Raw genomic sequence first — 12,511 nt, forward strand, 5'->3', positions numbered from 1 at the left:
CAGAATTTGGTAACTTAGAATAAACCATGGTGTTATCTAGTGAGTTCACATAATATTGGGTGGTGTTATTCAAGTAAGCAAAAAATAAGCTATGGTGTTATTCAGTAAGTTCACATAATATGGTGTTTTTACAGTTACTTATCTCCAAATTTTGGTAAACACAAACATGTGTAAACATACAATAAGCTATGGTGTTATTCAAGTAAACCCAAATAAGCTATGGTGTTATTCACTATGTTCACATAATATGGTGTTTTTACAGTTACTTATCTCCAGAATTTAGAATAAACCATGGTGTTATCTAGTGAGTTCACATAACATTGGGTGGTGTTATTTTAAGTAAAGGAATAACTTACCAACATTCCTGCATTGCGGAATAATTTTGGGGTTGTCCCCATCCTCCTCATTTTTTTCTTGATAGTTTAAGACTGCGGCCCAGACACTGATGACATTCACGTGTATAGTTACACCAGGCATCATGGATTCAAAAGGCCCCCTCATCACCGACACGTTACCATTGTTGCTAAACAAAAGATCCCTACGAACCGAAACACCATCGACACGAATGTATAAATTAATATAGATACAAAATAATGGTAACGTATAATACTATACATAAAACAGGTAAAGGTCCAGTTCAGATTCATATAACTTGTTTCCTACGGCACAAAATATACAACGAGCCAATGTATCTTCAGACTTATCACGTCCGTTTCTCAACGAGACAGCGCGCTCGACGTACGGCGACCGTAGTGCAACTGAAAGAATGATTGTTCGTTTCGGCCTTGGTGTTTTACCTCGCTGATCAGGTTGCGTTACCTCGTTGCGTTCTTCATCCGTTACAACGTCGGCCAGCCTTGTCGACAAGTTCACCGCTTCAATTCCCGAAACGTTGAATTTTGTCTCTGGTGTCTTTTCACTTCGTACCTCCTCAACAGCTCTATCCACCTCTGCGACAAACGACAACCTCATTGGTGAAAATGGAAAAGTGTACTGTGTTATACCATCATTATTTTGCACGTTCGCAGGAGTGTTATCTCCGACTAACGATACATTACCTTTTTAAAGATCAATGGGTTCAGCTACTTCAACCACATTATCGTCTTCAGCTTCAACATTTTTATTTCCGTTTTCCACATCATCACCCTCATTTTCTTTCTCATCTTCAACAATAAGGAGTTTTTTGATTATCTCCTTCTACTCCATTGCTTTCCGTTTCAATAGATTACTCTCGGGGTACATCACACATGATTCTGTTAAAGTGTTATTGATTTTGTTCACACAGATCACAAACTCTGTAAACAAGTTATCTAACAAATTTGACCAAACCTGTACGAAACCCCGGTTTAATTAACATATCAACAGAAATAACATATAGTGTCAAATCTAGTACGAATCATAATATGTTTACCAGCTCAAAATCATGGTCAGATGTGCCTGTGCCTGATGGTGATGGAGTGTTCACATAGCGTACGATCATCGGTATACGGCATTCGCCATCTGCACCTACAAATAATGCACACGTTTTGGGTGTCAGTATGTGACAGTAAGTAATCTGCACAGTGTCTGTATATACCCAGGTGCGCATCATCATCCTTGATCTCTTCAGTACCTTCTTCATCAATCAGCTTCGTCGTTTCCATTTCCTTTTTCCGTGTTGTTTTTTGTTTATTAATTGGTTTTTTCTATATTCTTTGTCCTTGTGCGTTTCTGTTTATCCGCCTGTTCGACAATTTTTATCTTCTTTTTTTCACCACGTTTAACGTCGTCGGCAAGTTTGGTTTTTTTCTCTTCCCTCGCATTCTTCTTCTCCTGTTGTTCTGAGTGCATCCTCTCCATATCCTATTCAAGATTGTTCAAAACATCATCATCGACAAGTTCAACAATATATGAACTGTGTGATGAAGGTATCTTCTTTATCTCAATTCCTTATGCAGATCGCGGACAATATACTACAATATGTTTCAAAAGATTTGTAAATAGCTTAACATGTATGGTGTTATTCAGTTATCTAGGGTGTTATTCAGTTATCTATGATGTTATTTAGTTAAATAGGTGTTATTCAGTTATCTATGGTGTTGTTCAATTATCTATGGTGTTATTCAGTTATCTATGTTGTTATTTAGTTAACTATGGTGTTATTCAATTATCTATGATGTTATTCAGTTATATATGGTGTTATTCAGTTATCTATGGTGTTATTCAGTAAGCAATGGTGTTATTTCAGTTATCCATGGTCTTATTCAGTAATCTATGGTAGTTTATCAGTTATATCACTAAATATTGGTCAACAACTCAATTGGTATGGTGTTATTTAACTAAAGATGTTACTCAATAATTTTGTAATGCAAGATGTTAAATACGAGCAACTTACCGCCAGTAACAACATTGGTCCCCGGAAAGCATCCTCACCACCATGCCATGCCTTTTTCATTCTGTTAAGACATGAGACCATGTACGAACACCAGTTGAAGCTTTTGATATCCACGTGCGGCTGTATAAATGGAATGTATCGCACGTTCACTGTATTGTTCGTTGTGGTTTCACCTAGGAGTGAGAAGTATAGAATCAAGAAGTTCATGACAAACATCCTTCCGTGATCATGCCTATCTAATATGTAATGCATCAGCTGCAACGGCAACAATCGCTTGGTATCCGTATGCTCAAACTGATTTCTGAACTCTTGGACAACAACATCTTTCTTTTTGTTTGCCTTTTTCTTCTCAACAAGATCTGTTGGTCCCATGGGTAGCCCGAAAACACGTTTAACCAGCTCTGATGTTATCTCTACAAGACGACCGCCGCCCACATTCAAAATACATGCGTCTGGGTCGTAATTTGAAACCAACCAGTTGACTATCATTCCCAACTTGCTCCTCTACTTCACCCATATCTGTTATGGTTCAAATCAATTGTTATCATGTCTTATATGCTAACAAATTATAACCACAAGAGCTTTTTTTCTTCTTTACCTTGTGTGTTTTTTATCGATTGCGGAACATCTTCTCTTATTTCTACATTACAACATCATTCCTTCCAGCATCACCATCTGTTTAATACAAAACAATTTTTATCATATACAAAACTCATCATAAAACATACATACTCACATATGGGCTACTTAGCATACTGTAGTGTTTTTTGTTTGTTTATACTTTAAACTACATTGGGAATACATTTGTCCTCGTTATTTGATGTTTCTGAGTCACTACATACCAACGGTCTTTCAAATGTGTTTTTGAATCGTGATTTGTACATTTTCCTTGTATGGCTTTGGCTTGACATGACTATAGAAGACATTCAAACACTATATTTAAAAAACTACATCTAACACAACATATCCTAAATAATGTTTCAAACAAATTTAACAAAACCATGCCACAGGATGTTAGGACCCTACATGGACATATAACAGAATAATATCACAAGTAAACAACATAATCAAAATACAGTTAACAATATCATAGAATTGTTTACCGTAATATAACACCATAGCTGCCAACAACAACATATATTACACCATTCATACAAAAAAAAAAATCATATGTTTAACTCACTTTGTTTAAAAACACCATGTAACAATATACATAACACCATACATACAAAAAAAAAACATATCTTTAACTCAACCTCTTTGAAACCACCAATATAACACCATAGCTGGAAAGACCAATATACATAACACCATATATATGCTTAACTTAATATGTTTAAAAACACCATATAACACCATACATATGCTTAACTCATTATGTTTAAAAACACCATATAACACCATACAGCAACAAAAATAACAATACAATTGAACCTGAGCCATATAACACCCTATCTAAAAAAAAAAACACCATGTACAACAACAACCACAATCTTTATAACACAATTAACTGATAAACATACATAAAACACCATTAACATCCTATCTAATAAAAACATTAACTCATTGAACTATAAAACACCATTATAACACTCCTATTCCACCAAACCCTAGGTTTAATGTGACAACTCGAGTTTCTGACTTTCACTTTCGCATTAAATGCGCGTTGACTTTGACTGTTTAGTTGTTTGGATTGTGGACTTGAAATTGTACGCGTTGTGTTTTAATGTAATGTATTGTCGTTTTGCCTATATGTGATTACTTGCTGTGGTAGAAAATAATATTAGAATTTATTATTTAAAACACTTAGTCTAGATCACGAAACATGACATACAGTTCGAAGGATCTCGAAACATATCCTTCGATTCGAAGGATCAACTTTCGGTCCGAAGGATCTCGAAACATATCCTTCGACCAAGGACTCTATCCTTCGACATCTTTCGGCCCAGTCTTTCTAATGGGCTTGGCCCATTCCTGTGATACGTTTATATACGTGATGCATGTAAACCGGCTGTTAGTTTCAAAACCCTAATACCCTTCTCTCTCTCTCTCGAAGTCTTGTAGTCGGCTGAAAGTTCTTGTGCACCCGAAACCCCACTAGTTTCAATCCCCTAATCCGGTTAGTGTTTGATTGTGTTTTAGTGATTGAATGATGTTATTATTATTACATGCTTTGATTAGAACGATTAGAATTGATTGTATGTTGAATGATATGAATCGTATAAAGATGATCTTGTAGTTGTATTGCATGATAATAAGTTTAAATCGATTCAATGATGCTTGTTATGTTACTGTGACGATGTATGCTCCGGATTGATAACTTGTTGATATATTAGTGAAATCGGGTTATTATGAAATCAGTTTACATGAGGTTGTATGTCTTAATAGTAATCCGAATGATTATGGTTATTGTTCATGATTTTCGGTTAGGGTTCCTGAGATTGAATATATGAAATATGCTTGTTTGATCGGCTGTATGTTAATCGAGAAATTGGAAACCTGTTGATTGATAATTGTTATGTTTGGAAACAATGTAACAAATTCAGTAAGTTTAGGAAACACGTAACTGTTATTTGTCGAAAGATGTAGTTATTCGAAACATAGTTGTGACCGAAAGATACTTGTCCTTCGAACCATAGTAGTGTTGACCGAAGGATAGCTTTGACCGAACCATAGTAGTGTTGACCGAAGGATAGCATTGACCGAAAGATGACACTGGTTCGAAACATAACATTCGGTCCGAAAGATAACTATGATAACTGTTTGTCGAAAGATCACTAATGTGTCGAAAGATAAGAGTGGATCGAAAGATATATGGTTATGAACATACTTTGAATGATTGAATGTATGCTTGATTTATTTGGCATGTCATGCTTGGTGATGAATGTTAACATTGGTATTCGTGTACACTAGCTGATGATTTGATGTGAAACAATACGTGTTGTGCCGATATGCAAACTGACTGTTATGTGAACATTAAATTGCATGCGTATCATTGCGAACATGAACTGATTTGTTATACGTGCATACAATAGGACGTGATTAATTACTTGTGAGTGCATAACCTAGCATACCGAGCAAACCAAGGTGAGTTCACACTCTTACCAAGGCATGGGATTCCCGGGGTGTTGGGAATGGGATTGAAAGGATAAGTTTGAATAGATATGCTACTGACACTATGACTGGACTACCACATTACTATCCTCGGATGTGAAGGATACTTATACTGATCACTATCCTCGGATGTGAAGGATACCTATACTGATCACTATCCTCGGTCGTGAAGGATACATACACTGATCACAATCCTCGGATGTGCAGGATACTTTACTTATATTGATCACTATCCTCGGTTGTGAAGGATACCTATAGTTACGAGTAGTCTAGTGGTTATACAACGTGGAACACCACCACCAATAGAACATACAATCGGCCCAGTAGAGCCACCTGTTACAAACGAACTTACTATTACGCATTTACTTTCTGTGAACTCGCTCAACTAGTTTGTTGATCATTCTGTTACATGCCTTGCAGATCGTTAGGTACTTGGAGCTTGCACTGGAGAAGCGGGTCGTTGTGGACAAGGATCGTGGCTTTTCTGTTGAACTATTATGACACTTAAAATTGTTAACTACTACTGGATCATTTACTATGCTTCCGCTACATTTTGAAACTATGGTTTTGTTTGAACACCTTTCGTGTTGAATGGATGGTTTACTTTTATTTTACTTGATATTAATTGCATGTTCAATATGATTGGTGGCTTGATCCTGGTCAGTCACGCTCCCAAGCGGTGATACTCCGCGTGTGGATTTTGGGGGTGTGACAGATTGGTATCAGAGCCATTGGTTATAGAGAACTTGGTTTTAATATGGGAAAACGTTTTTATTAAAACCAGACTATAACCAGAACAGTGCTCTCAACGATCCACAACGACGCTTCGCTCCACGTGCAAGACTCAACTTCTTAGGTAATAAGGTTTATGTTTATTGCCTACATGCTAGAATTTGCATAGAACTTTGCTCGTAGTATGCTTACATTACCTTGCTCACAACTTGTTATTGCATGAGAATACTTATGTGCTTACACTCTTCTGTCATCGCACTATTCGCGAACCTTTCTCACTTATGTTGCCTTTGATGTGAAGATCAATGGCCGCACGAATTACCATGACTCAAGCCCAGCTAGAGGCTCTCGTTGCTGCGGCAGTTGCAGCCGCCCAAGCAGGTAGTATACCCTGCAGTATAGACACTAGGATCTTTAGATCCTACATTAATTCTCGTACTTAACTTTGCCCTATTCGTACACAATAGGTCAACCCGCTCAGCAACAACCTGGGTGCACCTTCAAGAATTTCATGGATTGTCGTCCTAGCTCGTTCAGTGGCACGGAGGGAGCAGTTGGACTCCTCCACTGGTTTGAAAAGCTCGAGTCGGTTTTCGAAATGTGTGAATGCCCTGAGGCTCGCAGGGTGAAGTTCGCCACTGGCACACTTGAAGGGATTGCGCTCACTTGGTGGAACGCACAAGTGCAGATCTTAGGGTTGGCAGCTGCTAACGCCACACCCTGGAATGATTTCAAAGAACTGATTAAGAGGGAATACTGCACTAGAGAAGACATTCACAAGTTGGAGGACGAGTTGTATAACTTGAAAATGGTTGGTTCGGAAATCGAAGCTTACACCAAGAGATCAAATGAGTTGGCTGTGTTATGTCCAACTATGGTGGACCCTCCATACAAGCGTATTGAGTTGTACCTCAAAGGTTTGGCACCAGAAATACAGAGCCACGTTACCTCGGCTAACCTCAACAACATCCAGGAAATCCAGCGTCTCGCTCATCGCATCACCGATCAGGCAGTGGATCAGAACAAACTGCCAAAGCGTATCAGTGCTACTGCTACCACTACTGCTTCTACTACACTTGCTACTCCCAGTGAAAGTAAGAGAAAATGGGATGGGGATTCTAGCAAGGGATCAGCTTCAGTGCAGTCGCAAGCTCAACAGCGAAAGACAGACAGTTACCAGAGTCCAAGTCAGCACTCCTCAGGCAGCCATAGACAGGGAGGGTATCGAGGAAACCTTCCAAAGTGTAACACCTGCAACAAACATCACAGTGGCCAGTGTAATAAGGTTCGTTGTCAAAGATGTCTCAAGATGGGTCACGAGGCTAAAGATTGTAGAAGCGCTCGTCCTGCAAACCAGAATCAGCAGCAACCCCAGGCACAGCAGAATCAGCAGCAGGGTAACAAAGGGTGCTTTCATTGCGGTGCAGAGGGTCACTTCAAAAGGCATTGCCCTCAGTTGAACAGGAACCAGAACAACAACAATCATAACAACAATCAGGGTAATGGTAACAACAACAACGGGGGAAACAACAACAACAACGGCAATGAAGCTCGTGGTCGTGCTTTTGTGTTGGGTCGAGGAGATGCAGTGAATGATCCCAATGTGGTTATGGGTAAGTTTCTTCTCGACGATATTTATGTTACTGTCTTGTTTGATTCGGGTGCTGATACAAGCTATATGTCATTGAAAATGAGTAAATTATTAAAACGTACACCAACACCTCTAGACACCAAACACGTTGTAGAACTAGCCAATGGTAAAAGTGTAGAGGCCGCCCAGGTAGTCAAGGGTTGCAGTATTGTTCTAGCGGGTCAGACTTTCTCGATTGATCTCATACCCATAGTTTTGGGTAGTTTCGACGTTGTCATCGGTATGGATTGGTTATCCCAACATCACGCGGAGATCTTATGCAAAGAAAAAGTTATTCGTATTCCTCGCTCCAGTCAGGAACCTCTCGAAGTACAAGGTGACAAGAGTGGTGCTGTGGTTGGCATCATCTCTTACTTAAAGGCGCAGAAATGTTTACGAAAGGGACATACTGCCATTCTGGCACTTGTCACTGACGCATCAGCAAAGGAAAAGAAGCTGGAGGATATACCAGTTGTGCGTGATTTTCCTCAAGTGTTTCCTGAAGATTTACCTGGTTTACCTCCTCATCGTCAAGTCGAGTTTCAGATTGAGTTAGCTCCTGGAGCAGCACCAATAGCCCGCGCACCGTATCGTTTAGCTCCAACCGAACTGGAAGAACTGTCGAAGCAGCTACAAGAGCTCTTGGAAAAGGGCTTTATTCGTCCAAGCTCTTCGCCTTGGGGAGCTCCAGTGTTATTTGTGAAGAAGAAAGACGGTACGTTTAGAATGTGCATCGACTACCGCGAACTCAATAAGGTGACGGTGAAGAACCGTTATCCTCTTCCGCGCATAGATGACCTATTCGACCAGTTGCAAGGGTCGTGTTACTATTCCAAGATTGATTTAAGGTCAGGGTATCATCAGCTGAGAGTCCGGGATGAGGACGTCTCCAAAACCGCTTTCAGAACTCGCTACGGTCATTACGAGTTTCTTGTCATGCCATTCGGGCTTACGAACGCGCCTGCAGTCTTCATGGACCTTATGAACAGGGTGTGCAAACCGTATCTTGATAAGTTTGCTATCGTCTTCATCGACGACATTTTGATTTACTCCAAGAGTCAGGAGGAGCACGAGCAGCACTTACGCCTTATCTTGGAACTTCTTCGAAAGGAGCAACTGTATGCAAAGTTTTCAAAATGCGACTTCTGGCTTCGTGAAGTCCACTTCTTAGGCCATGTGGTAAACAAGGATGGGATTCATGTCGATCCATCCAAGGTTGATTCGATCAGAAACTGGCCAGCACCACGTACACCGACAGAAATACGCCAATTCTTGGGTTTGGCGGGTTACTACAGGCGATTTATTAAAGACTTCTCAAAGATCGCGCAACCACTTACTATGCTAACACAGAAAGGTGTCGTTTACAGATGGGGTAATACGCAAGAGACCGCTTTTCAGTACTTAAAGGATAGGCTTTGCAGCGCACCTATTCTCTCATTGCCAGAGGGCACGGATGACTTCGTGGTTTATTGTGACGCATCGATACAGGGGCTTGGTTGTGTATTGATGCAGCGGGATAAAGTTATTGCCTACGCCTCTCGGCAACTCAAGGTTCATGAACGGAACTACACGACACACGATTTAGAGCTGGGAGCTGTTGTTTTCGCGCTTAAGATATGGCGACACTACCTGTACGGTACCAGGTGCACGATTTACACCGATCACAGGAGTCTCGAGCATATTCTTAAGCAAAAGGATTTGAATATGCGTCAACGGAGATGGGTTGAACTTCTGAACGACTACGAATGCGCCATCAAGTATCATCCAGGCAAGGCCAATGTTGTGGCTGATGCCCTCAGTCGGAAAGACACTCTACCTAAGCGCGTGCGAGCGCTACAGCTTACTATTCAGTCCAGTCTTCCTGCACAGATACGAGCTGCTCAGTTAGAAGCACTGAAACCCGAAAACGTTAAAGCTGAAGCCTTACGCGGCTCAAGGCAACGCATGGAACAAAAGGAAGACGGCGCCTACTATGTAACGGGGCGTATTTGGGTCCCACTTTATGGCGGTTTACGCGAACTTGTAATGGATGAAGCTCACAAGTCTCGCTATTCGGTACATCCAGGGTCGGATAAAATGTACCACGACATCAGCACAACATACTGGTGGCCAAGTATGAAAGCCCACATCGCCACCTATGTTGGAAAATGCTTAACCTGTGCGAGAGTCAAGGTTGAATACCAGAAACCAGCAGGCCTACTTCAACAGCCCAAGATACCTCAGTGGAAATGGGAAGAAATTTCCATGGATTTCGTTACGGGCTTACCTAGATCCCAGCGTGGGAATGACACTATTTGGGTGATCGTTGATCGACTCACAAAGTCTGCTCACTTCTTGGCTATCAAAGAAACGGATAAGTTTTCTACCCTAGCAGACATCTACTTGAAAGAAGTTGTTTCGAGGCACGGAGTGCCCACTTCTATTATTTCGGATCGCGATGCACGATTCACGTCAGAGCTTTGGCAAGCGATGCACAAATCCTTCGGCTCACGGTTAGACATGAGCACAGCATATCATCCTCAGACGGATGGGCAGTCTGAGCGAACTATCCAAACTCTAGAAGACATGCTTCGAGCGTGTGTCATCGATTTCGGCAACGGCTGGGAAAAACACCTCCCTTTAGTGGAGTTTTCATACAATAACAGTTACCACACCAGCATTCAAGCCGCTCCATTTGAGGCATTGTACGGACGTAAATGCCGGTCACCTCTCTGTTGGGCAGAGGTGGGGGATAGTCAAATTACGGGTCCAGAGATTGTAGTGGACGCCACAGAAAAGATTGCGCAGATACGACAACGCATGGCGGCAGCACGCGACCGTCAGAAAGCCTACGCGGACAAGCGTAGAAAGCCATTGGAATTTGAGGTCGGGGACCGGGTTTTATTGAAAGTTTCACCCTGGAAGGGTGTGGTTCGATTTGGTAAAAGAGGCAAACTGAATCCGCGGTACGTCGGACCATTCGAAATCTTAGAAAAGATTGGCAAAGTAGCCTACAGATTAAACCTACCAGCTGAACTCGGTGCAGTTCACAATGTATTTCACGTGTCGAATCTGAAGAAATGCCTATCAGATGAGACCCTTATAGTTCCTTTTCAGGAACTCACTATCGACGAGCGGTTGCAGTTCGTCGAGGAACCAGTTGAAATCACGGACCGGGATGTTAAGGTCCTCAAACACAAGAGAATCCCTCTTGTTCGAGTTCGTTGGAACTCCCAGCGTGGTCCAGAGTATACCTGGGAACGCGAAGATCAGATGAAAGAAAAGTATCCCCAGTTATTCGAAACCAATGCATCCACTTCTGAGGCTGAAGCTACTACTACTGAATTTCGGGACGAAATTCCAAATCAACGGGGGGATGATGTGACACCCCAGGAAAACCAGTGAACGATGTAACTTACCTAGCTTCCTCAGTGAGTGCGTATCAAATTTCGGGACGAAATTTCTTTTAAGTTGGGGATAATGTGACAACTCGAGTTTCTGACTTTCACTTTCGCATTAAATGCGCGTTGACTTTGACTGTTTAGTTGTTTGGATTGTGGACTTGAAATTGTACGCGTTGTGTTTTAATGTAATGTATTGTCGTTTTGCCTATATGTGATTACTTGCTGTGGTAGAAAATAATATTAGAATTTATTATTTAAAACACTTAGTCTAGATCACGAAACATGACATACAGTTCGAAGGATCTCGAAACATATCCTTCGATTCGAAGGATCAACTTTCGGTCCGAAGGATCTCGAAACATATCCTTCGACCAAGGACTCTATCCTTCGACATCTTTCGGCCCAGTCTTTCTAATGGGCTTGGCCCATTCCTGTGATACGTTTATATACGTGATGCATGTAAACCGGCTGTTAGTTTCAAAACCCTAATACCCTTCTCTCTCTCTCTCGAAGTCTTGTAGTCGGCTGAAAGTTCTTGTGCACCCGAAACCCCACTAGTTTCAATCCCCTAATCCGGTTAGTGTTTGATTGTGTTTTAGTGATTGAATGATGTTATTATTATTACATGCTTTGATTAGAACGATTAGAATTGATTGTATGTTGAATGATATGAATCGTATAAAGATGATCTTGTAGTTGTATTGCATGATAATAAGTTTAAATCGATTCAATGATGCTTGTTATGTTACTGTGACGATGTATGCTCCGGATTGATAACTTGTTGATATATTAGTGAAATCGGGTTATTATGAAATCAGTTTACATGAGGTTGTATGTCTTAATAGTAATCCGAATGATTATGGTTTTTTTCATGATTTTCGGTTAGGGTTCCTGAGATTGAATATATGAAATATGCTTGTTTGATCGGCTGTATGTTAATCGAGAAATTGGAAACCTGTTGATTGATAATTGTTATGTTTGGAAACAATGTAACAAATTCAGTAAGTTTAGGAAACACGTAACTGTTATTTGTCGAAAGATGTAGTTATTCGAAACATAGTTGTGACCGAAAGATACTTGTCCTTCGAACCATAGTAGTGTTGACCGAAGGATAGCTTTGACCGAACCATAGTAGTGTTGACCGAAGGATAGCATTGACCGAAAGATGACACTGGTTCGAAACATAACATTCGGTCCGAAAGATAACTATGATAACTGTTTGTCGAAAGATCACTAATGTGTCGAAAGATAAGAGTGGATCGAAAGATATATGGTTAT

This window comes from Helianthus annuus, chromosome 11 (assembly GCF_002127325.2).
Source record: "Helianthus annuus cultivar XRQ/B chromosome 11, HanXRQr2.0-SUNRISE, whole genome shotgun sequence".
In the NCBI taxonomy this organism is placed as follows: domain Eukaryota; kingdom Viridiplantae; phylum Streptophyta; class Magnoliopsida; order Asterales; family Asteraceae; genus Helianthus; species Helianthus annuus.